The sequence below is a fragment of the Rutidosis leptorrhynchoides genome, chromosome 7 (genome assembly GCF_046630445.1).
Source record: "Rutidosis leptorrhynchoides isolate AG116_Rl617_1_P2 chromosome 7, CSIRO_AGI_Rlap_v1, whole genome shotgun sequence".
Taxonomy (NCBI): Eukaryota; Viridiplantae; Streptophyta; class Magnoliopsida; order Asterales; family Asteraceae; genus Rutidosis; species Rutidosis leptorrhynchoides.
The window spans coordinates 2104781-2124575 of record NC_092339.1 but is presented as its reverse complement, the minus strand read 5'-3'; positions in this window follow the sequence as shown (position 1 = coordinate 2124575).

The following is a 19795-nucleotide window of genomic DNA, read 5'->3' as shown; positions in this document are numbered from 1 at the left end:
GGTGAATATTAAGAGCTTCCGCTGTTGCATACTAAAATAAGGACAAGATTTGGAGTCCATGTTTGTATGATATTGTGTAAAAACTGCATTCAAGAAACTGAATTCGATATAATATATTTGTATTGTAAACCATTATGTAATGGTCGTGTGTAAACAGGATATTTTAGATTATCATTATTTGATAATCTACGTAAAGCTTTTTAAACCTTTATTTATGAAATAAAGGTTATGGTTTGTTTTAAAAATGAATGCAGTCTTTGAAAAACGTCTCATATAGAGGTCAAAACCTCGCAACGAAATCAATTAATATGGAACGTTTTTAATCAATAAGAACGGGACATTTCATATATAAACATGGAAAAGTTCGGGTCACTACAGTACCTACCCGTTAAATAAATTTCGTCCCGAAATTTTAAGCTGTTGAAGGTGTTGACGAATCTTCTGGAAATAGATGCGGGTATTTCTTCTTCATCTGATCTTCACGCTCCCAGGTGAACTCGGGTCCTCTACGAGCTTTTCATCGAACCTTAACAATTGGTATCTTGTTTTGCTTAAGTCTTTTAACCTCACGATCCATTATTTCGACGGGTTCTTCGATGAATTGAAGTTTTTCGTTGATTTGGATTTCATCTAACGGAATAGTGAGATCTTCTTTAGCAAAACATTTCTTCAAATTCGAGACGTGGAAAGTGTTATGTACAACCGCGAGTTGTTGAGGTAACTCAAGTCGGTAAGCTACTGGTCTGACACGATCAATAATCTTGAATGGTCCAATATACCTTGGATTTAATTTCCCCCGTTTACCAAATCGAACAACGCCTTTCCAAGGTGCAACTTTAAGCATGACCATCTCTCCAATTTCAAATTCTATATCTTTTCTTTTAATGTCAGCATAGCTCTTTTGTCGACTTTGGGCGGTTTTCAACCGTTGTTGAATTTGGATGATCTTCTCGGTAGTTTCTTGTATAATCTCTGGACCCGTAATCTGTCTATCCCCCACTTCACTTCAACAAATCGGAGACCTGCACTTTCTACCATAAAGTGCTTCAAACGGCGCCATCTCAATGCTTGAATGGTAGCTGTTGTTGTAGGAAAATTCTGCTAACGGTAGATGTCGATCCCAACTGTTTCCGAAATCAATAACACATGCTCGTAGCATGTCTTCAAGTGTTTGTATCATCCTTTCGCTCTGCCCATCAGTTTGTGGATGATAGGCAGTACTCATGTCTAGACGAGTTCCTAATGCTTGCTGTAATGTGTGCCAGAATCTTGAAATAAATCTGCCATCCCTATCAGAGATAATAGAGATTGGTATTCCATGTCTGGAGACGACTTCCTTCAAATATAGTCGTGCTAACTTCTCCATCTTGTCATCTTCTCTTATTGGCAGGAAGTGTGCTGATTTGGTGAGACGATCAACTATTACCTAAATAGTATCAAAACCACTTGCAGTCCTTGGCAATTTAGTGATGAAATCCATGGTAATGTTTTCCCATTTCCATTCCGGGATTTCGGGTTGTTGAAGTAGACCTGATGGTTTCTGATGCTCAGCTTTGACCTTAGAACACGTCAAACATTCTCCTACGTATTTAGCAACATCGGCTTTCATACCCGGCCACCAAAAATGTTTCTTGAGATCCTTGTACATCTTCCCCGTTCCAGGATGTATTGAGTATCTGGTTTTATGAGCTTCTCTAAGTACCATTTCTCTCATATCTCCAAATTTTGGTACCCAAATCCTTTCAGCCCTATACCGGGTTCCGTCTTCCCGAATATTAAGATGCTTCTCCGATCCTTTGGGTATTTCATCCTTTAAATTTCCCTCTTTTAAAACTCCTTGTTGTGCCTCCTTTATTTGAGTAGTAAGGTTATTATGAATCATTATATTCATAGATTTTACTCGAATGGGTTCTCTGTCCTTCCTGCTCAAGGCATCGGCTACCACATTTGCCTTCCCCGGGTGGTAACGAATCTCAAAGTCGTAATCATTCAATAATTCAATCCACCTACACTGCCTCATATTCAGTTGTTTCTGATTAAATATGTGTTGAAGACTTTTATGGTCGGTATATATAATACTTTTGACCTCATATAAGTAGTGCCTCCAAATCTTTAATGCAAAAACAACCGCGCCTAATTCCAAATCATGCATCGTATAATTTTGTTCGTGAATCTTCAATTGTCTAGACGCATAAGCAATCACCTTCATTCGTTGCATTAATACACAACCGAGACCTTGCTTTGATGCGTCACAATAAATCACAAAATCATCATTCCCTTCAGGCAATGACAATATAGGTGCCGTAGTTAGCTTTTTCTTCAATAACTGAAACGCTTTCTCTTGTTCATCATTCCATTCAAATTTCTTCCCTTTATGCGTTAATGCAGTCAAGGGTTTTGCTATTCTGGAAAAGTCTTGGATGAACCTTCTGTAGTAACCAGCTAGTCCTAAAAACTGGCGTATGTGTTTCGGAGTTTTCGGGGTTTCCCACTTTTCAACAGTTTCTATCTTTGCCGGATCCACCTTAATACCTTCTTTGTTCACTATGTGACCGAGGAATTGAACTTCTTCCAACCAAAATGCACACTTTGAAAACTTAGCGTACAATTCTTCCTTCCTCAATACTTCTAACACCTTTCTCAAATGTTCACCGTGTTCTTGGTCATTCTTTGAGTAAATAAGTATGTCATCAATGAAAACAATGACAAACTTGTCAAGGTATGGTCCACACACTCGGTTCATAAGGTCTATGAACACAGCTGGTGCATTAGTTAAACCAAACGGCATGACCATAAACTCGTAATGACCGTAACGTGTTCTGAAAGCAGTCTTTGGAATATCATCTTCTTTCACCCGTATTTGATGATACCCGGAACGTAAGTCAATCTTTGAATAAACAGACGAGCCTTGTAGTTGATCAAATAAGTCATCGATTCTCGGTAGTGGGTAGCGGTTCTTGATGGTAAGTTTGTTCAACTCTCGGTAGTCGATACACAACCTGAATGTACCATCTTTCTTCTTGACAAACAAAACAGGAGCTCCCCACGGTGATGTGCTTGGTCGAATGAAACCACGCTCTAAAAGTTCTTGTAATTGGCTTTGCAGTTCTTTCATCTCGCTGGGTGCGAGTCTGTAAGGAGCACGAGCTATTGGTGCAGCTCCTGGTACAAGATCTATTTGAAATTCAACAGATCGATGTGGGGGTAATCCCGGTAATTCTTTCGGAAATACATCGGGAAATTCTTTTGCAATGGGAACATCATTGATGCTCTTTTCTTCAGTTTGTACTTTCTCGACGTGTGCTAGAACAGCATAGCAACCTTTTCTTATTAGTTTTTGTGCCTTCAAATTACTAATAAGATGTAGCTTCGTGTTGCCCTTTTCTCCGTACACCATTAAGGGTTTTCCTTTTTCTCGTATAATGCGAATTGCATTTTTGTAACAAACGATCTCTGCTTTCACTTCTTTCAACCAGTCCATACTGATTATCACATCAAAACTCCCTAATTCTACTGGTATCAAATCAATCTTAAATGTTTCGCTAACCAGTTTAATTTCTCGATTCCGACATATATTATCTGCTGAAATTAATTTACCATTTGCTAATTCGAGTAAAAATTTACTATCCAAAGGCGTCAATGGATAACTTAATTTAGCACAAAAATCTCTACTCATATAGTTTCTATCCGCACCCGAATCAAATAAAACGTAAGCAGATTTATTGTCAATAAGAAACGTACCCGTAACAAGCTCCGGGTCTTCCTGTGCCTCTGCCGCATTAATATTGAAAACTCTTCCGCGGCCTTGTCCATTCGTGTTCTCCTGGTTCGGGCAATTTCTAATAACGTGGCCCAGTTTTCCACATTTATAACAAACTACATTGGCATAACTTGCTCCGACACTACTTGCTCCGCCATTACTCGTTCCGACACCATTTGTTCCTTTCGTTCTATTAACCCCTGGTCCGTAGACCTCACACTTCGCCGCGCTATGACCATTTCTTTTACACTTGTTGCAAAATTTGGTGCAGAACCCCGAGTGATACTTTTCAAACCTTTGGCATAGCTGCTTCTGATTGTTGTTGTTGTTACGGTTATTATTGTTGTTGGGATGATTGTTGTAGTTGCTGTTGTTGTTGTTGTTGTTGTTGTTGTTGTTGTTGTTGTTGGGCCGTTTGTTGTAGTTGTGATTGATGTTGCGATTGTTGGGATAATTGTTGCGATTATTGTTGTAATTGCTGTTGTTGTTGTATTGGTGATTCTTATCACCGTTTTCCTCCCACTTTCTTTTGACTTGCTTCACATTGGCCTCTTCAGCAGTCTGTTCTTTAATTCTTTCTTCAATCTGGTTCACTAGTTTGTGAGCCATTCTACATGCCTGTTGTATAGAGGCGGGCTCGTGTGAACTTATATCTTCTTGGATTCTTTCCGGTAATCCTTTCACAAACGCGTCGATCTTCTCTTCCTCATCTTCGAATGCTCCCGGACACAATAGGCACAATTCTGTGAATCGTCTTTCGTATGTGGTAATATCAAATCCTTGGGTTCGTAACCCTCTAAGTTCTGTCTTGAGCTTATTGACCTCGGTTCTGGGACGGTACTTCTCGTTCATCAAGTGCTTGAATGCTGACCACGGTAGTGCGTACGCATCGTCTTGTCCCACTTGCTCTAGATAGGTATTCCACCATGTTAACGCAGAACCTGTGAAGGTATGCGTAGCGTACTTCACTTTGTCCTCTTCAGTACACTTACTTATAGCAAACACCGATTCGACCTTCTCGGTCCACCGTTTCAATCCGATCGGTCCTTCGGTTCCATCAAATTCTAAAGGTTTGCAGGCAGTGAATTCTTTGTAGGTGCATCCTACACGATTTCCTGTACTGCAAGATCCAAGGTTATTGTTGGTATGTAGCGCAGCCTGTACTGCGGCTATGTTTGAAGCTAGAAAAGTACGGAATTCCTCTTCATTCATATTCACGGTGTGTCGAGTAGTCGGTGCCATTTCCTTCAAAATAGTCAAATGGAACAAGTTAATCATACAGAATATTAAGAGTAGTTAATAGTATTTCGTAGCATAATATGAACTCATTTATAAAAGCTTTTTCTTCATATTAGCATTTTATAAGTTTAAATTCGGGTAGTACCTACCCGTTAAGTTCATACATAGTAGCTAATATACAATTCAACTACTACAATTCTATATGAAAAACTGATTATAATAATATTTCGCGTTCAAACTTTTACACAATATTTTACAAACTTACAATACCACTTATTTTACATATAGCATGAAATATAGCACACAATAAATTTGATACAAGATGGTTGTGAAGATAATTCTAGCTAGTACACAAGTCGTTCAGCAAAGGCAATAAAGACACGTAATTCATACGTCCAGAAACAAGTCATGCATTCTGGGTTTACTAGGATTACTTTCCATCCTTGGTCATGTGGAACATAACCATTATGGCCGTTGATAAGACAGCGTGTTGTAACGTCGTCAAAGGGACGAGGGTTACGTAATGTCCAACAGTCCCGTAACAATCTAAAAACCTCATTTCTTACCCCAATTACCGACTCCGTCACTTGTGGAAACGTTTTGTTTAATAGTTGTAGCCTGATGTTCTTGTTCTCACTTTGGTGAGAAGCGAACATTACTAATCCGTAAGCATAACATGCTTCTTTATGTTGCATGTTAGCCGCTTTTTCTAAATCACGAAGTCCAATATTCGGATATATTGAGTCAAAATAATTTCTTAACCCGTTGCGTAAAATAGCATTTGGGTTCCCCGCAATATATGCGTCAAAGTAAACACATCGTAACTTATGGGTTTCCCAATGTGATATCCCCCGTCTTTCAAACGAAAGTCTCTTATAAACCAAGACATTCTTGGAACGTTCTTCGAATGTCTTACAAACTGATCTCGCCTTAAATAGTTGTGCCGAGGAATTCTGGCCGACTCTAGACAAGATTTCATCAATCATGTCTCCGGGTAGGTCTCTTAAAATATTGGGTTGTCTATCCATTTTGTGTTTTTAAACTGTAAAATAGACAAGAGTTAGATTCATAAAAAAATACTTATTAATACAAGCAATTTTTACATATATCATAAAGCATAAGCACACTATATTACATATATTACACCACACGAATACAACTATCTTATTCCGACTCGCTCGTTTCTTAATAAAAAGGGCATATTCGATTTCGATAATTCCCTAATTCTTAGATTACCAGACTTAATAAAAAGGGCATATTCGATTTCGATAATTCAACCATAGAATGTAGTTTCACGTACTTGTGTCTATTTTGTAAATCATTTATACAACCTGCATGTATTCTCATCCCAAAAATATTAGATTTTAAAAGTGGGACTATAACTCACTTTCACAGATTTTTACTTCGTCGGGAAGTAAGACTTGGCCACTGGTTGATTCACGAACCTATAACAATATATACATATATATCAAAGTATGTTCAAAATATATTTACAACACCTTTAATATATTTTGATGTTTTAAGTTTATTAAGTCAGCTGTCCTCGTTAGTAACCTACAACTAGTTGTCCACAGTTAGATGTACAGAAATAAATCGATAAATATTATCTTGAATCAATCCACGACCCAGTGTATACGTATCTCAGTATTGATCACAACTCAAACTATATATATTTTGGAATCAACCTCAACCCTGTATAGCTAACTCCAACATTCACATATAGAGTGTCTATGGTTGTTCCGAAATATATATAGATGTGTCGACATGATAGGTCGAAACATTGTATACGTGTCTATGGTATCTCAAGATTACATAATATACAATACAAGTTGATTAAGTTATGGTTGGAATAGATTTGTTACTAATTTTCACGTAGCTAAAATGAGAAAAATTATCCAATCTTGTTTTACCCATAACATCTTCATTTTAAATCCGTTTTGAGTGAATCAAATTGCTATGGTTTCATATTGAACTCTATTTTATGAATCTAAAAAGAAAAAGTATAGGTTTATTGTCAGAAAAATAAGTTACAAGTCGTTTTTGTAAAGGTAGTCATTTCAGTCGAAAGAACGACGTCTAGATGACCATTTTAGAAAACATACTTCCACTTTGAGTTTAACCATAATTTTTGGATATAGTTTCATGTTCATAATAAAAATCATTTTCTCAGAATAACAACTTTTAAATCAAAGTTTATCATAGTTTTTAATTATCTAACCCAAAACAGCCCGCGATGTTACTACGACGGCGTAAATCCGGTTTTACGGTGTTTTTCGTGTTTCCAGGTTTTAAATCATTAAGTTAGCATATCATATAGATATAGAACATGTGTTTAGTTGATTTTAAAAGTCAATTTAGAAGGATTAACTTTTGTTTGCGAACAAGTTTAGAATTAACTAAACTATGTTCTAGTGATTACAAGTTTAAACCTTCGAATAAGATAGCTTTATATATATGAATCGGATGATGTTATGAACATAATTACTACCTTAAGTTCCTTGAATAAACCTACTGAAAAAGAGAAAAATGGATCTAGCTTCAACGGATCCTTGGATGGCTCGAAGTTCTTGAAGCAGAATCATGACACGAAAACAAGTTCAAGTAAGATCATCACTTGAAATAAGATTGTTATAGTTATAGAAATTGAACCAAAGTTTGAATATGATTATTACCTTGTATTAGAATGATAACCTACTGTAAGAAACAAAGATTTCTTAAGGTTGGATGATCAACTTACAAGATTGGAAGTGAGCAAGCAAACTTGAAAGTATTCTTGATTTTATGTAACTAGAACTTGTAGAATATATGAAGAACACTTAGAACTTAAAGATAGAACTTGAGAGAGATCAATTAGATGAAGAAAATTGAAGAATGAAAGTGTTTGTAGGTGTTTTTGGTCGTTAGTGTATGGATTAGATATAAAGGATATGTAATTTTGTTTTCATGTAAATAAGTCATGAATGATTACTCATATTTTTGTAATTTTATGAGATATTTCATGCTAGTTGCCAAATGATGGTTCCCACATATGTTAGGTGACTCACATGGGCTGCTAAGAGCTGATCATTGGAGTGTATATACCAATAGTACATACATCTAAAAGCTGTGTATTGTACGAGTACGAATACGGGTGCATACGAGTAGAATTGTTGATGAAACTGAACGAGGATGTAATTGTAAGCATTTTTTTTAAGTAGAAGTATTTTGATAAGTGTATTGAAGTCTTTCAAAAGTGTATAAATACATATTAAAACACTACATGTATATACATTTTAACCGAGTCGTTAAGTCATCGATAGTCGTTACATGTAAATGTTGTTTTGAAACCTTTAGGTTAACGATCTTGTTGAATGTTGTTAACCCATTGTTTATTATAACAAATGAGATGTTAAATTATTATATTATAATGATATTATGATATATAATATATCTTAGTATGATGTATATACAGTTAAATGTCATTACAACGATAATCGTTACATATATGTCTCGTTTCGAAATCATTAAGTTAGTAGTCTTATTTTTACATATGTATTTCATTGTTAATACACTTAATAATATATTTACTTATCATTTAACATAATTAACCATGTGTATCAATATCTTAATATGATTCATATGTACCTAGTAAGACGTTGTTATAACGATAATCGTTATATATATCGTTTTCGAGTTTCTTAAATTAATAGTCTCATTTTTATGTATATAACTCATTGTTAAAATACCTAATGAGATACATACTTATAATAAAAACATGTTAACTATATATATAACCATATATATGTCATCGTATAGTTTTTACAAGTTTTAACGTTCGTGAATCACCGGTCAACTTGGGTGGTCAATTGTCTATATGAAACATATTTCAATTAATCAAGTCTTAACAAGTTTGATTGCTTAACATGTTGGAAACATTAAATCATGTAAATATCAATCTCAATTAATATATATAAACATGGAAAAGTTCAGGTCACTACAACGTAACCCCCGTCCTTTTGACGACGTTACAACATGCTGTCTTGCCAACGGCCACAACGGTTATTTTCCACAAGACCAAGGATGGAAAATAGTATTAGTAAAACCCGAATGCATGACTTGTTTTTGGTCCTATGAATTACGTGTCTTTATTGCCTTTGCTGAATGACTTGCACTTAACTAGAATTTTCTTCACAACTGCCTTGTATCAAAGTTATTATGTGCTATATTTCATGCTATATGTAAGATAGCGGTATTGTACGTTTGTAAAATATTGTATAAAAGTTTGAACGCGAAATATTATTGTAATCAGTTTTCATATAGAATTGTAGTAGTTGAATTGTATATTAGCTACTAAGTATGAAGTTAACGGGTATGTACTACCCGAATTAAAAATTATAAAACGCTAATATGAAGAAAAAGCTTTTATAAATAAGTTCATATTATGCTACGAAATACTATTGACTACTCTTAATATTCTATATGATTAAATTAATTCTTTTGGCTATTTTTGAAGGAAATGGCACCGACTACTCGTCAGAACTTGAATTTGAGCGAGGAAGAATTCCGTGTTTTCCTTGCAGCAAACATAGCTGCAGTACAGGCTGCGATGCAAAACAATAATAACTCTAAATCTAGCAATGGAACTAACGCCACAAGAAATCGTGTAGGATACTCCTACAAAGAATTCACTGCCTGTAAGCCTCTGGAATTCGATGGGACCGAAGGACCAATCGGATTGAAACGGTGGACCGAGAAGGTCGAATCGGTGTTTGCCATAAGTAAATGTACTGAAGAAGATAGAGTAAAGTACGCCACGCATACCTTCACAGGTACTGCATTAACATGGTGGAACACCTATCTCGAACAGGTGGGGTAAGATGCTGCTTACGCACTACCGTGGTCAGCATTTAAACACATGATGAATGAGCAGTATCATCCCAGAAACGAGGTCAATAAGCTCAAGGTAGAGCTTAGAGGATTACGAACACAGGGGTTCGATATTACCACATACGAATGACAATTCACAGAGTTGTGCCTATTGTGTCCAAGAGTGTTCAAGGATGAAGAGGAGCAGATCGACGCATTTGTAAAAGGGTTACCAGAAAGAATTAAGGAGGATGTGAGTTCAAACGACCCCACCTCCATACAAAAGGCAAGTCGAATGGCTCATAAAATCATAAACCAGATTGAGGGAAGAATTAAAGAGCAGGCGGCTGAAGAAGCCAACATGAAACAAGTCAAGCGAAAGTGGAAAGAAAACAGTGACAAGAGTCACCAACACAACAACAGTAAAAATCACTTCAACAATAACAACAACAACAACAACAACAGGAGGCAGAAAAATCAATGCCCAAGGTGTGAGACATATCATCCGGATGACTTTTGTAGGGATTGATGCACCAAATGCAACAGAACATGTTACAGTGCTACAAAGTGTGAAGTCTACGGACCAGTGGCTAACAGAAATAAAGGAACATATAATGTCAGAACAAGTAATGCCGACATTACATGTTTCGGATGCGGGAAGAAGGGTCATTACAAAACTGCGTATCCAAACCCGGGGAATAAAAATGGTCAAGGCCGAGGAAGAGTCTTTACCATTAATACAGAAGAAGCGCAGGAAGACCCGGAGCTTGTTACGGGTACGTTCCTTATTAATGAAAAACCTGCTTATGTTTTATTTAATTCGGGTACGGATAGAAGCTATATGAGTAGAGATTTTTGTGCCAAATTAAATTTTCCATTAATGCCTTTAGATAATAAATTTTAACTCGAATTAGCAAACGGTAAATTAATTATAGCAGATAAAATATGCCGAAATCGAGAAATTAAACTGGTTAACGAAACGTTTAAGATTAATTTGATACCAGTAGAATTAGGGAGTTTTGATGTGATAATTAGCATGGACTGGTTGAAAGAGGTGAAAGCAGAGATCGTTTTTTACAAAAATGCGATTCGCATTATGCGCGAAAAGAGAAAACCCTTAATGGTGTACGGAGAAAAGAGCAACGCGAAGCTAAATCTTATTAGTAATTTGAAGACGAAAAAGCTAATACGAAAAGGTTGCTATGCCATTCTAGCACACGTCGAGAAAGTACAAACTGAAGAAAAGAACATCAATGATGTTCCCGTCGCAAAAGAATTTCCCGATGTATTTCCAAAATAATTACCGGGACTACCTCCACACCGATCTGTTGAATTTCAAATAGATCTTATACCAGGAGCTGCACCAATAGCTCGAGCTCCTTACAGACACGCACCCAGCAAGATGAAGGAATTAAAAAACCAATTACAAGAACTTTTGGAGCGTGGTTTTATTCGGCCAAGCACATCACCGTGGGGAGCTCCTGTTTTGTTTGTCAAGAAGAAAGATGGTACATTTATGTTGTGTATTTACTACAAAGAGTTGAATAAACTCACCATCAAGAACTGTTATCCACTGCCGAGAATCGATGACTTATTTGATCAACTACAAGGCTCGTCGGTTTATTCGAAGATTGATTTACGTTCAGGGTATCATCAAATGCGGGTGAAAGAGGATGATATACCGAAGACTGCATTTAGAACGAGTTACGGTCATTATGAGTTTATGGTTATGCCGTTTGGATTGACTAACGCACCAGCTGTGTTCATGGACCTCATGAACCGAGTGTGTGGACCATATCTTGACAAGTTTGTCATTGTTTTCATCGATGACATACTTATTTACTCAAAGAATGATCAAGAGCACGGAGAACATTTAAGAAAAGTGCTAGAATTATTGAGGAAGAAAAAATTGTATGCTAAGTTTTCAAAGTGTGCATTTTGGTTGAAAGAAGTTCAATTCCTCGGACACGTAGTGAACAAAGAAGGTATTCAGGTTGATCGGTCAAAGATTGAAACCGTTGAAAACTGGGAAACCTCGAAAAATCCGAAGCATATACGCCAATTTTTAGGATTGGCTGGTTACTACAGAAGATTCATCCAAGATTTTTCTAAATAGCAAAACCCTTGACTGCATTAACACATAAAGGGAAGAAGTTTGAATGGAAGGATGAACAAGAGAAAGCGTTTCAATTATTGAAGAAAAAGCTAACTACGACACCTATATTATCATTGCCTGAAGGGAATGATGATTTTGTGATTTATTGTGATGCCTCAAAGCAAGGTCTTAGTTGTGTATTAATGCAACGAATGAAGGTAATTGCTTATGCGTCCAGATAATTGAATATTCACGAGCAAAATTATAGGACTCACGATTTAGAATTGGGCGCTGTTGTTTTTGCATTAAAGACGTAGAGGCACTACTTATATGGAGTCAAATGTATCATATATACCGACCACAAAAGTCTCTAACACATATTTGATCAAAAATAACTGAACATGAGACAACGTAGGTGGATTGAGCTGTTAAATGATTTCGATTTTGAGATTCGTTACCACCCGGGAAAGGCAAATGTGGCAACCGACGCCTTAAGTAGAAAAGATAGGGAACCTTTTGAGTAAAAGCTATGAATATAATTATTCATACTAACCTTACTACTAAAATAGAGGAGGCACAACAAGGAGTTGTAAAAGAAGGAAATTTAAAGAATGAAATACCCAAAGTGTAGTGACCCGAACTTTTCCATGTTTATATATATTAATTGAGATTGATATTTACATGATTAAATGTTTCCAACATGTTAAGCAATCAAACTTGTTAAGACTTGATTAATTGAAATATGTTTCATATAGACAATTGACCACCCAAGTTGACCGGTGATTCACGAACGTTAAAACTTGTAAAAACTATATGATGATATATATATGGATATATATATAGCTAACCTGATACTATGATAAGTAAACATATCATTAAGTATATTAACAATGAACTACATATGTAAAAACAAGACTACTAACTTAATGATTTTTAAACGAGACATATATGTAACGATTATCGTTGTAAAGACATTTAATGTATATATATCATATTAAGAGATATTCATACATGATAATATCATGATAATATAATAATTTAAAATCTCATTTGATATTATAAACATTGGGTTAACAACATTTAACAAGATCGTTAACCTAAAGGTTTCAAAACAACACTTACATGTAACGACTAACGATGACTTAACGACTCAGTTAAAATGTATATACATGTAGTGTTTTAATATATATTTATACACTTTTGGAAGACTTCAATACACTTATCAAAATACTTCTACTTAACAAAAATGCTTACAATTACATCCTCATTCAGTTTCATCAATAATTCTACTCGTATGCACCCGTATTAGTACTCGTACAATACACAGCTTTTAGATGTATGTACTTTTGGTATATACACTCCAATGATCAGCTCTTAGCAGCCCATGTGAGTCACCTAACACATGTGGAAACCATCATTTGGCAACTAGCATGAAATATCTCATAAAATTACAAAAATATGAGTAATCATTCATGACTTATTTACATGAAAACAAAATTACATATCCTTTATATCTAATCCATACACCAACGACCAAAAACACCTACAAACACTTTCATTCTTCAATTTTCTTCATATAATTGATCTCTCTCAAGTTCTATCTTCAAGTTCTAAGTGTTCTTCATAAATTCTACAAGTTCTAGTTACATAAAATCAAGAATACTTTCAAGTTTGCTAGCTCACTTCCAATCTTGTAAGGTGATCATCCAACCTCAAGAAATCTTGATTTCTTACAGTAGGTTATCATTCTAATACAAGGTAATAATCATATTCAAACTTTGATTCAATTTCTATAACTATAACAATCTTATTTCAAGTGATGATCTTACTTGAACTTATTTTCGTGTCATGATTCTGCTTCAAGAACTTCGAGCCATCCAAGGATCCGTTGAAGCTAGATCCATTTTTCTCTTTTCCAGTAGGTTTATCCAAGGAACTTAAGGTAGTAATGATGTTCATAACATCATTCGATTCATACATATAAAGCTATCTTATTCGAAGGTTTAAACTTGTAATCACTAGAACATAGTTTAGTTAATTCTAAACTTGTTAGCAAACAAAAGTTAATCCTTCTAACTTGACTTTTAAAATCAACTAAACACATGTTCTATATCTATATGATATGCTAACTTAATGATTTAAAACCTGGAAATACGAAAAACACCGTAAAACCGGATTTACGCCGTTGTAGTAACACCGCGGGCTGTTTTGGGTTAGTTAATTAAAAACTATGATAAACTTTGATTTAAAAGTTGTTATTCTGAGAAAATGATTTTTATTATGAACATGAAACTATATCCAAAAATTATGGTTAAACTAAAAGTGGAAGTATGTTTTCTAAAATGGTTATCTAGACGTCGTTCTTTCGACTGAAATGACTACCTTTACAAAAATGACTTGTAACTTATTTTTCCGACTATAAACCTATAATTTTTCTGTTTAGATTCATAAAATAGAGTTCAATATGAAACCATAGCAATTTGATTCACTCAAAACGGATTTAAAATGAAGAAGTTATGGGTAAAACAAGATTGGATAATTTTTCTCATTTTAGCTACGTGAAAATTGGTAACAAATCTATTCCAACCATAACTTAATCAACTTGTATTGTATATTATGTAATCTTGAGATACCATAGACACGTATACAATGTTTCGACCTATCATGTCGACACATCTATATATATTTCGGAACAACAATAGACACTCTATATGTGAATGTTGGAGTTAGCTATACAGGGTTGAGGTTGATTCCAAAATATATATAGTTTGAGTTGTGATCAATAGTGAGATACGTATACACTGGGTCGTGGATTGATTCAAGATAATATTTATCGATTTATTTCTGTACATCTAACTGTGGACAACTAGTTGTAGGTTACTAACGAGGACAGCTGACTTAATAAACTTAAAACATCAAAATATATTAAAAGTGTTGTAAATATATTTTTAACATACTTTGATATATATGTATATATTGTTATAGGTTCGTGAATCAACCAGTGGCCAAGTCTTACTTCCCGACGAAGTAAAAATCTGTGAAAGTGAGTTTCATTACTCCCTTTTTAAATGCTTTCGCAATATATATTTTTGGGACTGAGAATACATGCGCCGTTTTTATAACTGTTTTACGAAATAGACACAAGTAATCGAAACTACACTCTATGGTTGAATTATCGAAATCGAATATGCCCCTTTTATTAAGTCTGGTAATCTAAGAATTAGGGAACAGACACCCTAATTGACGCGAACTCTAAAGATAGATCTATTGGGCCTAACAAACCCCATCCAAAGTACCGGATGCTTTAGTACTTCGAAATTTATATCATATCCGAAGGGTGTCCTGGAATGATGGGGATATTCTTATATATATGCATCTTGTTAATGTCGGTTACCAGGTGTTCACCATATGAATGATTTTTATCTCTATGTATGGGATGTGTATTGAAATATGAAATCTTGTGGTCTATTGTTACGATTTGATACATATAAGTTAAACCTATAACTCACCAACATTTTTTGTTGACGTTTAAAGCATGTTTATTCTCAGGTGAATACTAAGAGCTTCCGCTGTTGCATACTAAAATAAGGACAAGATTTGGAGTCCATGTTTGTATGAAATTGTGTAAAAACTGCATTCAAGAAACTGATTTCGATGTAACATATTTGTATTGTAAACCATTATGTAATGGTCGTGTGTAAACAGGATATTTTAGATTATCATTATTTGATAATCTACGTAAAGCTTTTAAACCTTTATTTATGAAATAAAGGTTATGGTTTGTTTTAAAAATGAATGCAGTCTTTGAAAAACGTCTCATATAGAGGTCAAAACCTCGCAACGAAATCAATTAATATGGAACGTTTTTAATCAATAAGAACGGGACATTTCAGTTGGTATCCGAGCGTTGGTCTTAGAGAACCAGAAAATTTGCATTAGTGTGTCTTATCGAGTTTGTTAGGATGCATTAGTGAGTCTGAACTTCGACCGTGTTTTCTTTAAAAATGATTGCTTAACATTTTTGTTGGAAACTATATATTTTTAACATATGAATATTATGTGATATATTAATCTCTTATCGTGTTTGATATTATGTGATAGATGTCTACCTCTAGAACAAGTCCCATTGACTCACCTAATAATAATGAAGAGTCAAATGTAAATTGAAATGATTCGTGGACTGATTCACAAGTTCCCGAAGAGGAACCGGAAGAAGAGTCGGAACCGGAAGAAGAATCGGAACCGGAAGAAGAATCGGAACCGGAAGAAGAAATAGAACCGGTGGGGGAAATAATAAAACTGTTAAGTAAAAGAGAATCCTCAACCAACCGACCAAGGTTAATTATGGTCAATGGTGTTTCCGCCAAGGAAGCAAAATATTGGGAGGATTACCAATTCTCCGATGAATCGGATTCCGACGAGAATTCCGATGATGTTATAGAAATGACCCCAACTGAATTTAAAAAGGCAAAAGAAAATAATAAGGGAAAGGGCATAAAAATAGAGAAATCTAATTCCAACCCCGATGAACTTTATATGTATCGTCAACCCCCGAAGTCCTTAAGTTGTAACAATGACCCGGGAACCTCTAAACCACCAGGTTTTTCTAAACCAATGTGGATAACGACGCCTCGTATTAGGGGAACATCATATATCCCTAGAAACTTGGCAAAACGAACCAAAACCAAACAAGAAGAAATGAGCGAGTCGGAATAAGATAGTTATATTCGTTTGGTGTAATATATGTAATATAGTGTGCTTATGCTTTATGATATATGTAAAAATTGCTTGTATTAATAAGTATTTTTTTTATGAATCTAACTCTTGTCTATTTTACAGTATAAAAACACAAAATGGATAGACAACCCAATATTTTAAGAGACCTACCCGGAGACATGATTAATGAAATCTTGTCTAGAGTCGGTCAGAATTCCTCGGCACAACTATTTAAGGCGAGATCAGTTTGTAAGACATTCGAAGAACGTTCCAAGAATGCCTTGGTTTATAAAAGGCCTTCGTTCGGAAAATGGGGGATATCACATTGGGAAATCCATAAGTTACGATGTGTTTACTTTGACGCATATATTGCGGGGAACCCAAATGCTATTTTACGCAACGGGTTAAGAAATTATTTTGATTCAGTATATCCGAATACAGGACTTCGTGATTTAGAAAAAGCGGCTAACATGCAACATAAAGAAGCATGTTATGCTTACGGGTTAGTAATGTTCGCTTCTCACCAAAGTGAGAACAAGAACATCGGGCTACAACTATTAAACAAAACGTTCCCACAAGTGACGGAGTCGGTAATTGGGGTAAGAAATGAGGTTTTTAGGTTATTACGAGACTGTTGGTCATTACGTAACCCTCGTCCCTTTGATGACGTTACAACACGCTGTCTTATCAACGGCCATAACGGTTATGTTCCACAAGACCAAGGATGGGAAGTAGTCCTAGTAAAACCAGAATGCATGACTTGTTTCTGGACGTATGAATTACGTGTCTTTATTGCCTTTGCTGAACGACTTGTGTACTAGCTAGAATTATCTTCACAACTATCTTGTATCAAAGTTATTGTGTGCTATATTTCATGCTTTATGTAAAATAAGCGGTATTGTAAGTTTGTAAAATATTGTATAAAAGTTTGAACGCGAAATATTATTACAATCAGTTTTTCATATAGAATTGTAGTAGTTGAATTGTATATTAGCTACTAAGTATGAACTTAACGGGTAGGTACTACCCGAATTTAAACTTATAAAACGCTAATATGAAGAAAAAGCTTTTATAAATGAGTTCATATTATGCTACGAAATATTATTAACTACTCTTAATATTCTGTATGATTAACTTGTTCCATTTTACTATTTTGAAGGAAATGGCACCGACTACTCGACACACCGTGAATATGAATGAAGAGGAATTCCGTACTTTTCTAGCTTCAAACATAGCCGCAGTACAGGCTGCGCTACATACCAACAATAACCTTGGATCTGGCAGTACAGGAAATCGTGTAGGATGCACCTACAAAGAATTCACTGCCTGCAAACCTTTGGAATTTGATGGAACCGAAGGACCGATCGGATTGAAACGGTGGACCGAGAAGGTCGAATCGGTGTTTGCCATAAGTAAGTGTACTGAAGAGGACAAAGTGAAGTACGCTACGCATACCTTCACAGGTTCTGCGTTAACATGGTGGAATACCTATCTAGAGCAAGTGAGACAAGATGATGCGTACGCACTACCGTGGTCAGCATTCAAGCACTTGATGAACGAGAAGTACCGTCCCAGAACCGAGGTCAATAAGCTCAAGACAGAACTTAGAGGGTTACGAACCCAAGGATTTAATATTACCACGTACGAAAGACGATTCACAGAATTGTGCCTATTGTGTCCGGGAGCATTCGAAGATGAGGAAGAGAAGATCGACGCGTTTGTGAAAGGATTACCTGAAAGAATCCAAGAAGATATAAGTTCACACGAGCCCGCCTCCATACAACAGGCATGTAGAATGGCTCACAAACTAGTGAACCAGATTGAAGAAAGAATTAAAGAACAGACTGCTGAAGAGGCCAATGTGAAGCAAGTCAAAAGAAAGTGGAAGGAAAACGGTGATAAGAATCACCAATACAACAACAACAGCAATTACAACAATAATCGCAACAATTATCCCAACAATCGCAACATCAATCGCAACTACAACAAACGGCCCAACAACAACAACAACAACAACAGCAACTACAACAATCATCCCAACAACAATAATAACCGCAACAACAACAACAATCAGAAGCAGCTATGCCAAAGGTGTGAAAAGTATCACTCGGGGTTCTGCACCAAATTTTGCAACAAGTGTAAAAGAAATGGTCATAGCGCGGCGAAGTGTGAGGTCTACGGACCAGGGGTTAATAGAACGAAAGGAACAAATGGTGTCGGAACGAGTAATGGCGGAGCAAGTAGTGTCGGAGCAAGTTATGGCAATGTAGTTTGTTATAAATGTGGAAAACCGGGCCACATTATTAGAAATTGCCCGAAGCAGGAGAATACGAATGGACAAGGCCGCGGAAGAGTTTTCAATATTAATGCGGCAGAGGCACAGGAAGACCCGGAGCTTGTTACGGGTACGTTTCTTATTGACAATAAATCTGCTTACGTTTTATTTGATTCGGGTGCGGATAGAAGCTATATGAGTAGAGATTTTTGTGCTAAATTAAGTTGTCCATTGACACCTTTGGATAGTAAATTTTTACTCGAATTAGCAAATGGTAAATTAATTTCAGCAGATAATATATGTCGGAATCGAGAAATTAAACTGGTTAGCGAAACATTTAAGATTGATTTGATACCAGTAGAGTTAGGGAGTTTTGATGTGATAATCGGTATGGACTGGTTGAAAGAAGTGAAAGCAGAGATCGTTTGTTACAAAAATGCAATTCGCATTATACGAGAAAAAGGAAAACCCTTAATGGTGTACGGAGAAAAGAGCAACACGAAGCTACATATTATTAGTAATTTGAAGGCACAAAAACTAATAAGAAAAGGTTGCTATGCTGTTCTAGCACACGTCGAGAAAGTACAAACTGAAGAAAAGAGCATCAATGATGTTCCCATTGCAAAAGAATTTCCCGATGTATTTCCGAAAGAATTACCGGGATTACCCCCACATCGATCCGTTGAATTTCAAATAGATCTTGTACCAGGAGCTGCACCAATAGCTCGTGCTCCTTACAGACTCGCACCCAGCGAGATGAAAGAACTGCAAAGCCAATTACAAGAACTTTTAGAGCGTGGTTTCATTCGACCAAGCACATCACCGTGGGGAGCTCCTGTTTTGTTTGTCAAGAAGAAAGATGGTA